Source organism: Eulemur rufifrons, chromosome 13 (genome assembly GCF_041146395.1).
Source record: "Eulemur rufifrons isolate Redbay chromosome 13, OSU_ERuf_1, whole genome shotgun sequence".
Taxonomy (NCBI): domain Eukaryota; kingdom Metazoa; phylum Chordata; class Mammalia; order Primates; family Lemuridae; genus Eulemur; species Eulemur rufifrons.
In genome coordinates this window covers 1,462,797-1,483,491 of record NC_090995.1, presented here as the reverse complement: position 1 = coordinate 1,483,491, position 20,695 = coordinate 1,462,797, and the positions used below count along the sequence as shown (strand labels likewise).

Sequence of the window (20,695 nt, the reverse complement as noted above, 5' to 3'; positions counted from 1 at the left end):
GCCATTTGCAAATATTTTGCTTTAGTTTCTCCTTAAAACAATCCTTTTGATTTATATAAACAACTTCTTACTACAGCCTTCCTAAAGGTAATAGATAGTAGCCTAAAAATTTGGCTTATATACATACTTTAAAATAAAGGAAGTCATCCAAAGACTAAATTTATAGTCTTTTCCATGTTACAATTTAAATATGAAGCCCACAATTAACGCGCGATGGCATCAGGAACATTTATTCTAGTCCCTCCCTCCCATGCCACTGCATGACTGGAGGCAAATTATCACAGTCAGCTTCTTCAACTGCGAATGAGGAGAATGCACAAAATGATCCATTTGTTTTCAACAACTTATTGATTTCCATTCTGCTTCAGGTACTGTGGTGGGTGTTTACGCTGTGACAGTGTGGTCTCTACCAGCTCTAAATCTCAATTATTTTAACAAATTTCATGAAATGTAATTGGAGCAGGCTTGCCTTGACACTAACACTTCTTTCCATTTTGAAACAACAATAATAATAGAAAAGCCTATGATGGACCCTTTGTAGGAATTTAGATTTCCACAAAATTCACAAACTTGTACAACATCAAATGACAAATGCAAACTAAAGCACTTTCCAGAAGTTGTAGAGCAAGACAATGAAATGAAAATTCATTTTCAAGTAGGAAAGCAATTTGCAATTAACTGGAAAACATTTTATTCCTAATTCTCCTCCTCTCACCTCTACCTAAGCAGCTAATCGACGTATTTATTGAACATCTGTAATTTGTAAAACACTGTGCTGAATATTATGGAAAATACATGGAAGTGGAAAACAGCTTGTATCTTCAAGAGGTGTATTTTGGAGAACCAAGATGTAAAGTATATGGGTGACTTTTTACAAAAGACATGTAATATACATTCAATGAAGAAGAGCTTCTTTCGGAGCAATCATCTAATAGTTTTTTACATTTACTCCAATATCACTTCATTTCTCAAAACACTGTGGGGACCAACAGTTTTAGAACTGACTTTAGATCTTCCAATACATCTTTTCACTGTTCCCATGAGTGGCAAATCTGCATCCTTGGGAGACGTTTCTTGTTTGTAGCCATAGCCAAAAGTAATTTGTTAGTACTAGTCATCATCACCATCATTGTTGATGTGGTTATAACAGAAATAGTAATAGCAAAGGCATATGGTATTTATAATATTCTAGGCACTGCTCTAAGTATTTCAGATATTTCATTCATTTATAATAATTCTATGAGAAAAGTACCATTATTATCATCATTTTATAGCTGAGGATATTAAAGCACAAAATGGTTGGTGAACTTCCCAGAGATGCAAAGGAAATAAGTGAGATTTTTTAGTAAAAGTGTTTTATTACTCTAAACTTATAGGGAGGGGGATTCTTGTTTGTAATAGGATCTGAAGGCAATTCACAAGGAAGACTCCCCTTCTTCTCAAAAAAACTCTTTTAAATATTTTAAGTGAAGTTGGAAATAAGTATATAGTCTCCTTTCTTTTAAGAAGCAAATCTCATCTGCATAAAAAGAATTACATTTTTATCTTAAAATGTCATCTTTTTACTTTATAGATATATCTTAAATGCACAACATAATAAAAATCATAATTTAGTACATGTCAAATGGGTTGCTTGGGTAAAAAATGTCCCAGAACACTGACAATATGACCTTATATCTAGAATACCCCAAAGACTCCACCAAGAGATTCCTGGAATTGAGAAATAAATTCAGCAAAGTCTCAGGTTACAAAAAATCAGCAGCATTCCGATACACCAATAACAGTCAAGCTGACAGTCAAATCAAAGACTCAATACCATTCACAATAGCTACAAGAAAAATAAAATACCTACGAATTACTTAACCAAGTAAGTGAAAGACCTCTACAAAGAGAGCTATGAAACACTGAGAAAAGAAATCACAGATGACACAAACAAATGAAAAACATATCATGCTCATGGATTGGTAGAATCAACATTGTTAAAAGGTCCATACTACCCAAAGTGATCTACAGATTCAATGCAATCCCCATCAAAATACCAATGTCATATTTCACAGATCTAGAAAAATTAATTCTATGTTTCATTTGGAACCAGAAATGAGCCAGAATAGACAAACAATCTTAAGCAAAAACAAAAAAGCTGGAGGCATCACGTTACCAGACTTCAAACTATACTACAAGGCTGTAGTAACCAAAACAGTATGTATTGGCACAAAAATAAAGACACAGACCAATGGAGCAGAACAGAGAACCCAGATATAAAACCATCCACATACAGCCAATTGACCTTTGACAAAGCAGACAACAATATATGCTAGGGAGCAGAATTCCTATTCAATAAATAGTGCTGGGAGAATTGGATAGCCACATGCAGAAGAATGAAACAGGACCTCTCTTTCCGACCATTCACAAAAATATACTGAAGATAGATAAAAGACTTAAATGTAAGGCATGAAACCGTAAGAATTCTAGAAGAAAATGTAGAAAAAAACTCTTCTAGATATTAGTCTAGCAAAGAATTTGGGGAAAGGACCCCAATGGCAATCACAGCAACAACAAAAATAAATAAATGGGACTTGATTTAATTAAAAAGCTTCTGCACAGCCAAAGAAACAATCAACAGAGAGAATAGACAGGAGCGAACAGGAGAAAATATTCACCAGCTATATATCCAATAAAGGGCTCATAGCCAGAATCTACAAAGAACTCAAGCGAATCAGCAAGGAAAAAAACAAACAATCCCATTAAAAAGTGGGCAAAAAACACAAACAAAAGCTTTTCAAAAGAAGATAGACAAATGGCCAACAAACATATAAAAAAATGTTCAATGTCACTCATTATCAGGGAAATGCAAATTAAAACCACAATGAGATAACACCTTATCCCAGTTAGAGTGGCTTTTATTAAAAAGTCCAAAAACAGTGGATGCAGGGAGAAAGGAACACTTATACACTGTTGGTGAGACTGCAAATTAGTACAATCTCTATGGAAAACAGTATGGAGATTCCTCAAAGAACTGAAAATAGACCTACCATTGGATCCAGCAACCCCACTACTGGGTATTTACCCAAAGGAAAAGAAGTCATTTTCTAAAAAAGACACCTGCACTTGAATATTTATTGTAGCACAATGCACAATTCACAATTGCAAAGATGTAGAATGAACCCAAGTACCCATGAATTCATGAGTAGCTTAAGAAAATATGGCATATGTATACCATGGAATACTACTCAGCCATAAAAATGATAAATTAATACCTTCTGCAACAATTTGGATGGAACCGGAGACCATTATCTTAAGTGAAGTGTCTAAAGAATGGAAACACAAGCACCATATGCACTCACTATTAAATTGCAACTAACCAATGAACACATGTGCAGAGAGGGAAATAAAATGCAGTGGAAACCAAGTAGGAAGGAGGGGTGGAAAAGATGGGTGAAAACCTACCTAATGAGTACAATGAACACTATCTGGGTGATGGACACACTTAGAGCTCTGATTCAAGCATTCCAAAAACAATCCATGTAACCAAAAACATTTGTACCACTGTAATATTTTGAAATAAAATAATAAAATAAAATAAAATGTCTCAGAGCAGGAAGCAAGTACTGAAGCTGAAGTAGGAATAATGGTGGTCATGAAAAAATGCATAGAGGAAATGACCTGGGCTTTGTAAAACTTACTGCTAAGGTACACTTGATTTAAAATTTTGAATTAAAGCAGTTGCTTTATCTTCCAATTTGGTTTACCTAATCACATATTCATAGTTTCCTTATTTACTTGTGATGGTTTAGGGAAAAAGACTACAAAACCAAGGCTTGACTACCTGATGTCATACACAGAATTTGTACACAAACATCCTTAATTCTGCAAAAGAAATTAAATTAATATATTAAGTGAGATTCTCTTACTTCTCAGCACAGATACTATTGACTCTATGTATTATGCCTCATATTAACTCTGAGCTTAGGTCCCAAATGATACTGTTGGGCAGGTTAAGAGTTATAAATTTTTAACAAGTTTTGGAACAAACCAAAGTAGGCAAACATTCACAAAGACTTCTTTTATAATTCACCTGGAACTAAATTACTGAGCAGAGAGAACACTAAATTCAGGTTTCTCTAGTTAAGTCAGTGAGTATTCCTCTCTCTCTTTTTTAATTTTTGTGTGCTGTTGTAATTGTTGTTTGCTTGCTCGCTTCCCTGTTTGACTTTTACTCAAATATGAGGCTATTTCTATCCTCAGCCATCATGAGGCACCTCAATCTAGTGAAAAGGCAGTAAGTCTGAAATCCAAAACTTAGCTCTAGCTTGGCCCTGACAAGAACTACTGTGCAGTCTTCAGCAAGGCTCTTAACACCTCTTGCCTCAGTCACTTATGGAAACGAAAGTCAAGGCCAAGTGTAATCAGAACAGGGGGAGAAAGAACGTCATGCACCAAGGTTATAAAAGTAGAGGAGACTAAGTAGAATCCCAACAACATAAATAGAGGGGAGAAAAGAAAAAGCAAAAGAAGAAAAGCACTATGAAAAGCTTGACAGAACTGTGAAATTTCCTAAGGAAGGCAAGAGATGACACTCTTGAGAGGTTGGAGTTCTGTCTGTAGGTTGCAGATACGTGCCTTACACCAGCAACCAAATGTACAATGCCACCTATGTTGCAGAGAATGCACGGAGGTAAAAGTGGCCCTTTTTTTTTTTTTTTTTTTTTTTGAGACAGAGTCTTGCTCTCTCACCCTTGCTGCAGTGCAGTTGCAGTGAGTGATCACAGCTCCCTGTGGCCCCAAACTCCTGAGCTCAAGCAATCCTCTTGCCTCAACCTCTTAAGTAGCTAGAACACATGCACACCACCACACCCAGCTAATTTTTTTTTATTTTTTGTAGAGACAGGGTCTCACTATATTGCCTTGGCAGGTCTTGAAGTCCTGGCCTCAAGCGATCCTCCCACCTCAGCCTCCCAAAGTGCTGGGATTATAGGTACAAGCCACCATACCTGGTCACCATCTTATTTTTATACCTAATAGTCCACTTAATGATTCTTACTTTCTGTCCCCAAAACCTTGGGCTCTGTGGGTTAGAAGGTCCTAACATCCAAGGAAGTAATGCCCCCACCAGGAAACATGTTTGTTTTCTGATTCATTGGAATAGGAACTAACCCCTGGCAATTTGAGGTTCTTTATGCCCCTAAACCAACAAATAGATAAGGCAGGCACTATACTCGCTAGGATAATGGCTCCAATGTCCAGGGGAAATTGATTTTCTGCTACAGAATGAGGACAAGAACAATGCTTAGAACTCAGGGAATTCAGTGGGACACCTCTTAGTACTCCCTTCTCAAGAGTCCCGGTCAAGGAAGAACAGCAACAACCAATAAAAACAAGACCACCAAGGACTCAGCTCTTACAGAAATGAAGGTTTGGGTTGCTATAAGTGAGAAAAGACCCATCCAGTTAAGAAGATGCCAGACAGTGAGGTAAACAAGAAGGTATAGTGGGTAAGGGGGCCCTTTCATGACCAGCTTAGGCCTCATGACCAGCTAGAAGTAAGGAGCAGCTATAATTATTAATAATGTGCCTTAATTGTATCTTTTCTCCCTCTCCCCTTCTCCCAGTATTCCATATGAAGAATACTGGTGGTAGCCAATATTTTAGTTTCAGGTTGCCATGTTACTAAAAAGACATCACACATGATATAGTAATTGATGAGATTTTGTTCATCCCCTATGGTGGGAACACACATTTGTCACCCACGTGAAGGACAAGAGTGGAGGCAGATAGGAAAAAAATGAGCAGAATATTTCAGATATCTTTCATTTCCCCCTCCAGATCCACTTTCTGCATGTCTTTTCCCAGTTCCCCACCACATAAGACCTTTATCAAATGGGCCTTATGCCCCCGTCTGTCTTCCGGATGGTTCCAGAGAACAAGCTCTAACAAACTGGATGGAAAGAGGAGAGGGAGAGCAGGATATTTATTCCCGTGGCTTCCTCCCTGGGGAGTAACTTAGGCTGGCTGTGTCCCCAATTAAAGATCACTGTGCAAAACTCACACTGGGAAAAGGAACCCTATTCACATTCAATAAATAGTGCTGGGAAAATTGGATAGCCACACGCAGAAGAATGAAACTGGATCCCTATTTCTCACCACATGCCAAAATTAACTCAAGATGGACTAAGGTCTTAAATGTAAGAAGAAAACTTAGGAAGAACTCTTTTGGACATTGGCCTAGGCAAAGAATTTATAACTAAGACCCCAAAAGCAAATGCACCAAAAACAAAAGTGAACAAATGGGACTTAATTAAACTAAAAAGCTTCTGCACAACAAAAGGAATAATCAGTGAAGTAAACAGACAACCTACAGAATGGGAGAAAATATTTGCAAACTATACATCTGACAAAGGACTAATATCCAGAATCTACAAGGAACACAAACAACTCAGCAAGAAAAAAACAAATAATCCCATTAAAAAGTGGGCAAATAACACGAACAGGCAGTTTTCAAAAGAAGATATACAAATGGCCAAGAAACATATGAAAAATCAACATCACTAATCATCAGCAAAATGCAAATTAAAACCGCAGTGAGACACAACCTTACTCCAGTCATAATAACCATAATTAAAAAGTCCCAAAACAAGACGTTGGTGGTAAAAAGGGAATGCTTATACACTATCAATGGGAATGTAAATTAGCACAACCTCTATGGAAAACAGTATGGAGATTTCTCAAAGAACTAAAAGTAGACCTACCGTTTGATCTAACAATCCCACTGCTGGGGATCTACCCAATGGAAAATAAGTCATCATATCAAAAAGATGCCTGTACTCGTATTTGACATGAATTATGCCAAGAAGAACTGAAATATACAAGATCCCACCCAGTGTACTCCATATGATTGATGACTGGCCCTGCGAAAAAAGGAGCACTTTCTGCTGGCAAAGAAAATCTAGAAACACAAGCCTCTTGGGGCAACGAGCTCGGGGAAAGTAGTAAGAGGCAAAGAGGGACGAGAGCCAGGGGTGCAACCACCGCGACAGAGCAGGCACTCAGGGCCGCAGTGGGTGGCACACACAGTGGGGTGGGAAGGAACAGCCCAGCTGCCAGCAGCACGGAGACAGAAATAAAAGCCACTTGCTGTGAGGGGCACCTGGCACCCTGGTCTACATTTCAATAGTTCAGAAAACAGAGACCCTCTCTGCTCTGTGTGGGGGGGGGACGGAGGGCTGGGGACCGCACAGAAGGTGAGGGTGCCAGGACTGTGTTCCCTCTTACCGCTGTCCCTGTGGCTCCTTGAAGACTTGATAGCCAGTTTAAGAAAAGAACTGAGCATGAAAGACACACGATACACTGCTAGCAAACGGAACAGTAACGATGATATTATTAATAGTGATAATAACAGAGCCGCCAACAGCATTCTCGCTCACTATGTTCCCGGTACTGTTCTACGCATTTCACACGTATCAACTCATTTAATCTTCACAACGACCCTATGTGGTTCTTATCCCCATTTTACAGGAAACTGAGGCATAGAGAGGTTAAGTAACTTGACCAAAGGCTTAGCTCCAGAAAGAAGCAGAGACAGGATTTGAACCCTTGTGCCAAACAAGCTAAGCCCATGCTCTCTAAAAGATGTGGGTTTTATTTTCTGTGTCGTTCACTCCTGTTCACCCGGAATCTGGCACTGCAGGCACTCAGTGAATATTTGTTGACTGAATAAATAAAGATGTAGTAATAGTAAAGTAAATCGCTGTCCCATGAAGCATCTATTGCAATGTTTCCAAAGGACAGACACACGGACATTTGCACACGATGTGGAAAGGGTAGGCATAAATCACTAATCAATTCCCAGCTGATTCATCAATAGCATATAAAATTCAGCGCAGAGGTTGTTCTGTTGTTTGTTTGTTTGTTTGTTTGCCAATTCTTAGTGACTGAAAGTTCACGAGCTGGACCCAAATCTCCTAGCAGGACAAGGGCAATTTTTTCTTTTTAGCCAAGAGTTTAGCACGCAATGGGTGGTCAACAAAGGTTTCTTTTACATAAATGAGTGAGGGCTTTGTTTCCCTGCACCAAACGGAGACGTGGAATGCCAAAATCGCATTCCAGCCACCGGCTCTCAGCCCCCCGCCCCCGACCCCGCACCCCGCGACCCCGCACCCCACGATCCCGCACCCCGCACCCCGAACCCCGTGATCACGCACCCCGCACCCAGCAATCCCGCACCCCGCACCCCGCACCCCACGATCCCGCACCCCGTGATCCCGCACCCCGCACCCAGCGATCCCGCACCCTGCACCCCACACCCCGCGATCCCGCACCCCGCACCCCGCGACTCCGCACCCCGCACCCCGCGATCCCCGCCACCAGGCAGGAGCTTTTCCTTAGCAGCCGTCCTGCATCTAACTTCGTAAGACTTGCGCGTTTTTCAGAAGATTGCTTGGAGGGGCGTAAAATAAGAATAGTGGCGACACGGGCAAGTCACCTGTTGAAGGCCTACTGTGTGCAAAGCGGTCTCCCGCGCCGTGAGACGAGCGCTGCTGCCACGCCGACTGCAGAGGACGCAAAGGAGGACGTCAGGCGGGACGGACTGGAACCGCACAGCCGCAGGATGCAAAACCGGCTGCGTGACTCCCAAGCCTGTGCGGTAAAAGGCCAGGAGACCACTCGAGAAAACTTGAGTTTTTCAGCTGAGAAACTCCTGGCTTCGGCAGCTCGTTGCTGTAATAACGGGTTATTTTTGGCCGCGTGCGGCCTCCGTCCGGGAAGGGGCCGCGGGCCAGGCGCAGCCGGTTTGGGGCGGATACGTCGGGCTGGCGTTCGGGGGCGTTCGGGGATGTTCTGGAGTGTTCTTAGGGTCGCCAACTCCTCAGACACACCCACAATGACAGCCCCGATCACTGAGGACAAAAATCGCCACGCTTGAGCTTTCGAGTCTCCCGCGTGTAAACCGCCATTCGCCGACCGGCCTTCTGTGTGTTCCGTTTAATAAAATGGACTTTTGGGACAGAAGGGTGTTTAGATGGTCAGTACCGTTTACATGGTAGACCACAGGAGTGCTTGCTTTGGGGAAGGGTTTCTGTCTAGAATTTCCCCCATGTCATTTATCCCGGCACCCAGGGAACCCGGACTACTCTGACCGTCTTTCCGGCCCTAAATCCCGCCCCACTCCTCCCTGCCCAGACTTCTCCGGGTTGTGTCCTCGTAACACTCTGCTCCCCGACATCTGAATGGACAGCTCCCGCTTACAATTGCGGTTTTGGCTTAAATGTGTCTCCTAAAAGAGGTCACCGAGCACGTAAACAAACAGGGACGGAGCATCGTCGCCCTCCACACCACTCCCCTGCGCGGCGCTTGCAGCCCTAGGGCGCTGGGCGCACGGCCCCGCAGGAGCGCTTGCTGCTCGGGTTCGAGAACAGAGCCTGGCACGTGGCCGGAGATCACTGGGTACATGACCATAATGGAGTGGACGAGTCATCACCGTCTCTTCCTGCTCTTTACGAGAGCTTCACTGATTTACGTTATGGACCAGGATGTCGTTCAGAACACGAAATATCACGGCAAACGTAGCCTGATAACTCACAGAGGCCCAATTTAGGACTGCTATTATTGTTTTAATATAACAGTTGCTTGACTCTGGAGTTTTGGTGAAAGTCACAAACACTATAAAAAAGAATACCAAGAAAATACAGGCTATTTCTGCAAAAGTGATGTCTGCCCAATAAAGGATTTTTGCAATTCTACTTTGCAAATACAGAACAATCTCTAGAACTGGGTGTTTTGTTGGAAGCCTAAGAAACTATTAATGGTGATCGATCCCTCACTTAGTTTTTCCAGTACGTAGTTTATAACCTACTAATAAAGGAGGAGGAACTAGAAAGCATAACCCCAGAGGCTGAATGGTTTCCTGAACTTCACAGATGATCTTTACTGGTGCTTTCTCCGCTGCCAAATGTCTCTAACTGTATCTGCCTTTACTGAGTTGCTCTGAAGGTTCAATACAGTCACATTCATTAAGCTCTTTGATATTCCTAAATAGGAGAGTCAATAAAATAAGTCTGTTCTTTTTGAACATTCTGATACCTGATAACAGCAATAAAAGGCAATAATATCCCAACCACTGCAAAAATGAATGGGGCTCACACATTGGTCTCTCCATTCTAAACTAATTAGAACTCAAAACTTACAATACTTCTGAATAAATTGCCCCACTAATTAGCCTGTGAGCAAAGTAAAAGGCAGGAGAAAGTCACCACTTAATTAAAATAAATGAGGAGTTATTAACTTAATCAGATTGAGATTCTCAGAAAGGGACTGAAATTCTCTATCTAAAAAGCAAGCATCGACCGGGCGCGGTGGCTCACGCCTGTAATCCTAGCACTCTGGGAGGCCGAGGTGGGCGGATCGTTTGAGCTCAGGAGTTCGAGACCAGCCTGAGCAAGAGCGAGACCCCATCTCTACTAAAAATAGAAAGAAATTATATGGACAGCTAAAAATATATATAGAAAAAATTAGCCGGGCATGGTGGTGCATGCCTGTAGTCCCAGCTACTTGGGAGGCTGAGGCAGTAGGATCGCTTGAGCCCAGGAGTTTGAGGTTGCTGTGAGCTAGGCTGACGCCACGGCACTCACTCTAGCCCGGGCAACAGAGTGAGACTCTGTCTCAAAAAAAAAAATAAATAAATAAATAAATAAAAAGCAAGCATCTAGAACATATAGTAAAATCAAATTTCACCACCCAACCAATGACCTGACTCTAACGTGAAGACATATTTCTTAGAGTGAGCACTTAAATTGGTCTTCAAATACCATCAATTCTTTTTAATTCACTAAGATCATCCATGAAGTATAGTAGTTGCAAAAGTGAGATTTGTGATCTGGACATTTGCCTCAGACATGAAACTGAATAGATATGATTATAGAGACAAATGAATCTCTACAGGGGTTGGGGAGGTGGAGATAATCTGGTAACATTCTACTACATAATGTAGTAATGTCAAACTCAAAAAGCATTTTAGCAAGACCACACTTCCTTTGCAAGATGCTTCAGCTTTGCCATGTGTCAAATTTAGAACCCTTACTTCGAATCTATAGAATAAATATGACATGGAATAATAAAATATAGAATAAATTCTGCACCCCCAAATGCTTCTTTAAGGGAGATGGATTTCATTTATCCCAACAATAAAACACCTCATGCTCTGGCAAATTCTTCATACTGCAATCCACTGAGTAAAACTTACTCACCAGGTCCGGATTCAGTATCCCCAAACTGCAGGATGCAGCATGTAAAGAATAGAGCACAGTGTAAGTATTTTTAAATGAGCAAATAGGAGAAGACAAAGAAATGAAAGAGGCCTATTTTAGCAATCCAGTAATTATGAAATGGACATCCTTTATAACTCAGGCTTTTAAAAAAAAATCTTGAAAGCGCTGATGTTAATGACCCGCCAGCAATCAAAGATGTCTTTACATATTCCTTTGCTCATGCTGGTTTGCAACTGGGCTTTTTACACAGCAGAATTAAGCAACTCTTTCTGATGCCTAGAATAGTTTACTTGAACAGCTTATATTTTTTCCCCTTATTTTTCAAAACAAAAATGTACTGGCATTTACTATCAGCTTTTTTTAATCAATCAGCATGCATGACAGAACAACACAGTAATTCTTCATTATACTAATGGGGGAAAAATTAACTTGACATCAAGCCTAATTGAGTAAAACCTCCCTAATTCTTCTAACTAGGGATGAGTCCTGCTTGATTAGTGAGAGCAATTTAGTATAGAACATGTTTAGATAAACGCACTTTCATTGCTTTCCAGAGCTGACACTAACAAACTGGGCTCTACGAGCAAGCGCAAGCTGTGTGGTTCGGGCCCTTAAGAAAACCCGCCGCAGTGTATGGATAAGATTAATACAGCATATCAAATACATGACAACCACTTAGTATTTCTCTAGATCATTTGAAAATGTTATGTACAATTTTGCCAAAAAATTGTTTTGAAAGCAACTTTTATAGATGCTGCCAAGATACTCTGAAGCCCAGCCTGTAAGCAAAATAGAACAAGTCATAATTTCCCGGCTATTACAGATTGGTAATCAACATTTAAGATGTTTCACTGTGCAGACAATCCTCAACTCACTACAGGTTGTAGTACAAAAGGTCAAGTGTAAGTTAATCGTTAGAAATCAGAACAGACTAGAGCAATATTCTCATTAGGAAGTTAGTGTCATGTGTATGGAATGAACATGGGCTTGTGATGCAAGGCCCCGGGACGAGATCTCAGAGTATCTCTGCATTTATTACCTGTGTGAACTTGAGCGAGTTACGTTACTTAACTGAGTCCTCATTTACTCACCTGTAAGTAAATTTCATACCTCTTTCCCAGGGCTGTTGTAGGAATTAAACATAATAACAACTATAAAGTTACCACACTGCCCTCTACTCTTACCCTAGGCATTTATATTCTTTTTTTTAAGTATTTCTCTACATCACAGAGTATTAACTGGCAGGTCATAGAGGAGCTTCAGCGTGTTCATGAACCCCTTTAAACTGTGTGCAAAATTTGGTGAGTCCGTATATTCTTCTGTTGCAAAAGCTAGTGGGCTTCAGCAAACAGCTTTCCAGGGGAATGATTAAAAACCACTTTTCCATAAAGACACTTTCTTAACTTTTTCAAAATTAGAAAAGGCCACATGTTTAAAAATATCAATTGGAAGCATCCTTTGCACCTAAGTTACTGTTTTGCCCAATCTTATTAACCTAGTAACCTTCTATGCAGCCTTCAAGATGGATACAAGCATCATTTTCTCAGAAAAGCACCCAGGACCACTTCACTTGCTCCACTTCCCATCCCAGCGTGTGCCACGCCTCTCCAGCACAGCACCTTGTGCACACACTTATCACACTGTACAATAACGATTGTGACTTGTCCCTAAGTACCTTTAAGGAAGACCAAGCACGTGGTGGAAGCTCAAAAGCTTCTTGTTAAGTGAACAAGAATTTTTTTCGCAAAAATGAATTTATACTTAGTAGTCATTTTAATTGATGAAAAGCATGCAAGTCAGAAAGCAATTTAGCTTTGTTATAAGAACTTTGAGTGCGACAAATATAAGTTAAACCCTGACTCTAATGTGAAGCCTCTCTGAGACTCAGCTTTCTCATCTGTAGAATGGAGATAATCTCACCTACAAAGTTGTATATGAGTAATATTTGTAAAGTTCGAGTATATTCCCCACACATGATAGTTACCGCCACCATTATACCACAAACTGCCGCCATTATGACCACTGTCACTAGGCATTCAGGGGTGACAGACACAGACATGCCTCCTTTTCTTGTACTTCGGTTTACTGTGTCTTGTAGATACTGCGATTTTTACAAAGTGAAGGTTCGTGGCAACCCTGGATGGGGCAAGTCTATTGGCACCATTTTTCCAACAGCATGTGTCTCTGTGTCACATTTTGGTAACTCTCACAGTATTTCAAATTTTTCACTATTATTATATCTGTTATGGTGATCCGTGATCAATGATTTTGATACTACTATTGTAATTGTTTGGGGGCACCATGACTAGACCCATACAACATGGCGAAGTCAGTCAACAAACATCGTGTGTGCTCTCCCTGCTCCACTGACCACCACTGTGGATGAACCCGGAGGACACTAAGCCAGGCACAGAAACCAATACTGCGTGATCTTGCTTATTATATGTGGAAACGAAAAACATCAAGCTCATAGAAATAGAGAGTAGAATGGTTGTTAATCTAGGCTTGGTTGTGGGGAAGGAGAGATGTTGGTCAAAGGGTAAAAAGTTCTAGTTAGAAAGGGAAAATAAGTTTTAGAGCTCTATTACACAGCATGGTGATTATAGCTAATGATAATATATTGTATAGTTCAAAATTGCTAAAAGAGTACATTTTAAATGTTCTCACCACAAAAAAAATGATAAGTAGGGTGATGAGTATGTTAAATAGCTTGATTTAATCTTTCTACAGTATGTACAAATATCAAAACATTACAGCGAACCCCATAAATATATGCAATTATTATTTGTCAACTGGTTAATTACTTTTTAAAAATTTAACCAATTGCCTTCATATCCTTTGTTCCACTTAGCTATTTGGTTTTTTGTTATCTACAAATTGCCATGGAAGCCCTGTTCTCTTAGTCTATCCTGGAAGCCTTCATCAATATAACTCTTGGCTATAAATTGCTCCTGGACTGAAGTAATCCATCTATTTTTGAATCTTCAAAATGTTCCCCACCATGCCTTCACAAAAACCCACCTCACAGAATTCTTTCTTTCTTCCCACTGACGTGTTATAAACCTGACATGTGATCTCACAACTTCTTACCGAGTCTCCTGCTCTTTCAAGAACTGCTCGATATTCTGCCATTGAAATAGAGGACGTTGTGGCTCTGAGTCCCCACACAATGTTGAATGTTGTTGCTTTCACTTAGTCCCCACCACTCCTCAGGAATATGATGGTGACGTGTGGCCATATGTATAGTTGCCGTAATAATGAGATTTAATATTTACTACATACCTATCCTATTCAGCACTACATCTTGGAGTTAATCTTCATAATAATCCAGCCTGGTAGATATTTTGCTGGTTTACAAATGAAGAAAATGAGTCCTAGAAAAGTAAAATAACTTGACTAGCTGTCAGAGTCAGATTTAAACTCACATCTGTCTAACTCAAGTTCTTTAGACAAAGTTAAGTTACTCTGATTTTCATGTTACTAATCAATTAACACCTAGTGAATAATACTGTAATTCAGAAATCACACAAATTTTGTGAGAAGATGCACTTATTTCTTCATTTAGTTTTTCACCCTGCTTTAAGCCTCCTGAATTAAAAAAGTAGAAAAATTAGCCACGTATAGATTACCTATACTTAGCTATGGTATAGAAAAAGAAAAAAATGGCAATCAGATTCAACACTGCGAAAAATGCTTAGCAAATTCTAAATATAAGGGAAGCTTCTTAATCGGATTAAGGCTATTGTTTGATAAAGAAAACTAAAGAAAGTAACCTACTGAACTTAAAAGCATTCTCATCAAAGTCAGAAACAAGACAATACACCAGATATCACTGCTTCCGTGAGTCCTTGCCAATGTAATGAGACAAGAAAAATAAGAGTCACAACAATTAGAAAGAATAAAAAATTGTGTTATTTGCTCTTTGATGTCTACATAAAAAATCCAAAAACTAAAGAGACAAAACATAATACTAGGAGAATTCAGCAATACTGCAAAATACCAGATCAATCTACTAAATCAATAAACTAATCACTATACTCTTAAGTAACAGTAACAATCAATTAGAAAATATAGTAGGAGAAAAGATATTATTTACGATACCCAAAAAGCTACAAAGTAATCAGGAAGAAATTTAACAGGATTTTTTTAAAGACATTTATGTAGAAAATTACAAAACAAAGAAAATCTGAAATGTCATAAAGATGTCAGCTGTCCCTCAATTAATCTCTAAGTTCAATGCAATGTCAATAAAAATCCCCAAAATAATATTGATATGGAAGGACAAAGATAATGTTTAGTGGAAAAAAACAAGGTGAAGAGCCTTAAGAGACTAAATGCTTTAATTAAGGCAGTTAGGTGTTAGGGCAGGGATTTTTCTTAAAAACAGACAAGGGAAAGAGAATAAAGAGCCCAGATCCAGACACACTGGTACCCAGACAGTTGATACGTGGCGGGGGTAAAATGGTGTGTTCAATAAAAGAAGCTGGAATAACTGCTAAACTATACAGAAAAAAAAAAAAAAACGGATCCTTACACAAAAATAAATTACACATGAAAAATTAAACTTAAAACTTTCAGAAGAAAATATGTGGTGGGGATGAGACCAGCGGGACTCAGGGATGCTGCGTCTGAGGCCGTGGGAGGAGAGGAGGTGAGGGAAGTGCCTGGGCAGGAGCCTGAATTAAGGGCCGGAGTTAACCGCCTCACTGACATAGATCAGCGACCTGGGAGCGCAGCAAACTGAGCTATGTAGCAGAATGTACCCTGCAGCCTTTTTACAGCAAAACCTGGAAAAAAATAATTATTGTCAGGGAAATGGATAAATACGTAGTAAGATCAGGCAGTTAGAACAAATGAATTAGAACCATAAGCACTAACACGTGGGCAAAAGAAAAATGCGCTGCACAATAAAGTGTCCAGTGTTACATCTTTTTTACACGGTTTCAAAATGTAATAATGCAATATATTATGTGTGTATCTACAGATATATGATAGAACCACAAAAGCAAGAGTAGATACGGCAAGACCAAATTCAGGCTAATGCCGCCGATGGGACGAGTGCATACGGGGGACACCACGGAACAATGACAATGAATGAATCACCATTGCAGGCAACAGCAAAAATGAATTGCACAACTATAAAACTAAGCAAAAGAAAGCAGACACAAAAGATTGAATTCTCTATAAAAAATTATTTATAATATTAGAAGCCATAGGAGCAGTTGCCTTTGGAAAGGGCCCAAAGGAGGCTTCTGAATTGCTGGTGATAACCTGTTTCACAGGCTGAGTGGTGGTGAGACGGGTGGGTTCGCTTTGCAAACATTTATAGAGCTCACAGTGACGGTTGTGTGCTTCTCTGTACGCATGCTTTGCCTCCATAAAAACATTTATTTGGGGGAAATTTAATCATCTTTCCTTCTCTCCCCACCCTTCCAGAGCTTTCTTCCTGGCTGCCACATTTCTGCTCATGACAGCATGACTTTTTTCTGTAACCCAGGCTCATACCCTCATTTTTGGTCTTTCAACCCCAGCAGAACAATTCCTGCCAAGACTGATCAATACCAACAGAAACTTTTATCAAATTTGTCTTTCCTTCTTTCCTACCATCAAATATTAACAGATCCACTGTTTTCTTTCTTTCTTTGCATTTTGTAAATCAAGTTGGAAACCAAGAAGTCTCTGTAGTCTTATTCTGATAATTCTCAGCCAAGCTTTCTGCCCATTTGAGTAATACTCTTTGGATGAAATTTTAGAGATCGTTAGGTAAACTATATGTGGGATAGAAATTAGAACTTCTCTCACAATTTCTAGGGAAATAGAGATGAGCTCTCTTGGAATATCTTGTCTTTGAACACTTTTCCTTTCTTTTCTTCTTTACTTCAAGGTATTTATTTATTCAACAAAAATATGTGTGTGTATGTACATACATATATCATATCTATGTATATATGTGGCTATATACAAAAGGAAAAGAAAAATCTAAAAGTCTGTAAGTTGTACCCAGAACTCAAAGCTCCATGGCATTTTCATTATGCCTACAGGGGTCTGAAAGCACACAGCAATAGATTAATATTATAAACTCCACAAAAATATTAACCATTTAAGCGTCTGGCAGAGGATTAACTGAAATGTTACCTTTTCATATGGACAGCAAAGCAGTCCCTGACTGAGACCCATAAGCAAGTGTCTGTCCTTCCAACTGATTAAATCATACAGATTTGGGTACCTTTCAAAGACTTTCATATACATAACCTTATCTGATTATACTAGCCGACCTAGGAGCAGGTAGTGCCAACGTTTTCTTCATGAACTTTCTGTGTCAATGGTGACTCGCTACCCCCCTCCCTGTGTGAGAACAAGAATGGAATGTTCTAGCTGGCCAGATCATTAGGTAATATAAGAAGTCATAATAGATAACCCTAAATCCCTCCTGACATTAGGTATCAAATAAAATGCTTTTGCCAAGTTTACATGTCCAGGACATGCTTTTATCTGGGAAGCAAAAGTAATTCCTCACGGAGGGTTTCCCTTTCTTGGCAAATTGCTCTCGCTGAGACTTCAAGGCTCTGACAGAGAATCCGTGGTGCAAAGCCTGATAAATCATCATTCAAATAGCAAATTAAATTGGACTTTAAAGTTCTGTTCCATTAAGTGAGAGTAAACGTTCCAAATTCTCTTAATCTATCTAACGGGTCCATGGCAGGCTCGCGGGCATTTGCATTCGGAAGGTTGACTTTATTACTACACGACCTACAGGTTTTAAAAATCCAGCATCACTTTCTAGGAAAAGTACTCAAAATTGTCATAAAGGTAAATAATAGAGAGAGAAAGCATGGAATTTTTATATATTTTAGCTTTTCGTGGTCTTATTCTATTCTAGAGGGAATATACACAAATAGATTCACACACCTAAGAAGCTGTCTTATAATGATGATCTGTACATAATTAAGCATATATATTTGGAAGTTATTTCCAGAGGAGCAAAAGATGAAGTGATAGGACTTGATGACATGATTATGATAAAAACTAAGAAAAGAAAAAATCTGGTGAATAGAAGAGGGAGATGTATATTTATCGCACGTGTGCAAGGTGTCAGACACAATGTTACAGAGTCGATCCATAACAAATTATTTAATTTTCACAAAAATTCAGTAAGTTATGCATGTTTGCTCCTCATTTAACAGCAATGCAAATGAAGATTCAGAAATGTTGATTAATTTCCTTCAAATCACACAGCATATTTTATTGCTAGGATGAGAACACGAGCCTGTGTAACTCCAAAGCCCTTGCTCCTCCTCCACACCCAGCTGCCCTGCAGGAAGAAGGAGACTCAGAGAAAGCACCAGGAATGCAGCAGCTAACTGGCAATGGAACAAGGACAGCACTGCGTCACCAAAACCAGCCAATGAGGAATTTCAACAGGGGTGATGAGTTACAGTGAAAAAAATCTGCCTTTACACGTCGAGCATTCAGACAAGGATAGGCACCCACATGCGTGCTACACCCCAGGCCTGGCTCGGAGAGAGAGAGAGCATTCGTGCGATGTGCACTGTCTGGGGAATGGACACGCTTGAAGCTCAGACTCGGGGGGATGGCGGGGCATGGGCAATATATATAACCTGAACTTCTGTACCCCCATAATAAGCTGAAATAAAAAAAAAATTAAAAAAAATAAAAAATAAAAAAAGAATGCACATGCTGCCTGGAAAAATCACTCATATCATTCCAAAAAGAAAGTTCACAGAACAGCCAGTGAGTTTAAAAATTATGCACGATTAAGCATTTGAGGAGGTAATGAAGAAGAGAAGGGAGCACGTGAGACTAGCTGACACATGGAAAGAACAGGCCGTATGGTGTTGGGGATGGGTAGCCAGGCAGACCCAGTGATGGCAACCACCTGGACTCTGGGTTAAATCCTCACTTTGCGCCTGTCTGACCTCGGCTAAGTTACCTGCCTTCTCTGTGTATCAGTCTCCACATCCGTAAAATGGAAATAATGACCGCATTTACCTCGCAGGGCTGTTACTGTGAGGATTAAATGAATACATGCAAAGCACTTAAGAACATGTCTGACACACAGTGTCATCTCAGAATGAGCCAGTCTTTTGGGAGTTGGGCAGGGCAGGGGAAAGGGCTTGAGAAAGCTTGGGGAATAGCAGATGGGAACAAAGAGTTCCTCGAGGTAGAAGAGATGGGGAATGTTTGCAGGCACAGGGAGGAAGAGAATCAGGGGAGAGAAGTGAAAACAGAAAGAAGCTGTGGAAAAGAGGAGAACGTTGGCAGCAGCGGCCACAGCATTTTTGGGGCCGGGGACCGGTTTCATGGAAGACAGTTTCCTATAGAGCTGGGACACGGGGGACCATTGAGGACCATGGATTTAGAGCAACTGGACTTAAAAAAGAAAGGAAACAAATTCCGCCACAAAAGAGACAGTGGAGAGGAGATGGGGACCTGGGGCCGTTTCCAGGAAATAACAGATGAGGTGAAATGGCAAAATTCACAGAGATCCCAAATAGTGACCCACCTCCCTGTTTGCATTAAGAAGAGTTAGGAGTGAGAATTTTGTGCAGTAATAAAAAAAAAGTTTAGAGCAGTTTCTCTTGGAAATGTGAAAAGGTGTCAACTAGAGCTGAGTAGAAGTGTAGTGGGTATCAGCAAATTGCAAGCTAAATTCAGAGTGGATTCAGATTCCAATCTCCATGATTCTAGCAACACAGAGGCAAGCCAGACAAATGGCTGGTACAGGGCAAGGGAACATCGAGATGGGTCCAGGGAGAGAGCAAGTGCCAACGCCAGCGAAGGCAGTCACCCCCGTGACCATTTCACCATGCACGTCACAATGTCACACACCGTCTGCCTCTCGCTGTGGCTTTTCTGAAAGCGCCAGTCAACTGGGACCAGTGAAAACCACTTCTTATATAATTCCATTATTTGTGTTATTTTCCATTTTAATTAACTTTAGTATAACCACATATAGGAAATCAACTGATTTCTGTTTTTAAATCTTGTGATGTTCAAAGACAATATGGTTTAAAATAAATATGGCAGACCAGACATGCATAATCATCTCTAGTCCCTCCTGAAACTGTTTCCTTATCAAAGTCATCAAGCCACAAGGACAGAAAGAATGGAAGACAATATGGCAGCACTGAGGTATGGACGTTGGAAGATGAAAAGAGGAAGACGCGTTCTGACCGACTTCACACAGGAAAAAGTCAACAAGAAGCAAAGTGACACAGGCCCCAGGAGCTCAGGAAAGCTCAGGGTCGGAGGCACTGGGCACTTCTGAAGGCGACAGGCAAGGAGTGGAACCAAAAACAAGAGAAGTGGCTGTGAGTCCACGTAGGGAACCATTGGAACCTCAAATCCTTCCTCTCAGGCCAGTGCAGCAAGACAGCCACCAAATGACGACCGGAGGTTCAAGTGGACCAGGG

The 20,695-nt window shown here is 40.4% G+C and overlaps 1 protein-coding gene across 1 annotated transcript in view; it reads right to left on the bottom strand.

Moving 5' to 3' along the window:
- The window catches only part of SLC39A8 (solute carrier family 39 member 8), a 70,967-nt gene that overhangs the window by 8,039 nt on the left and 42,233 nt on the right, over positions 1-20,695 (bottom strand). The window lies entirely within an intron of this gene.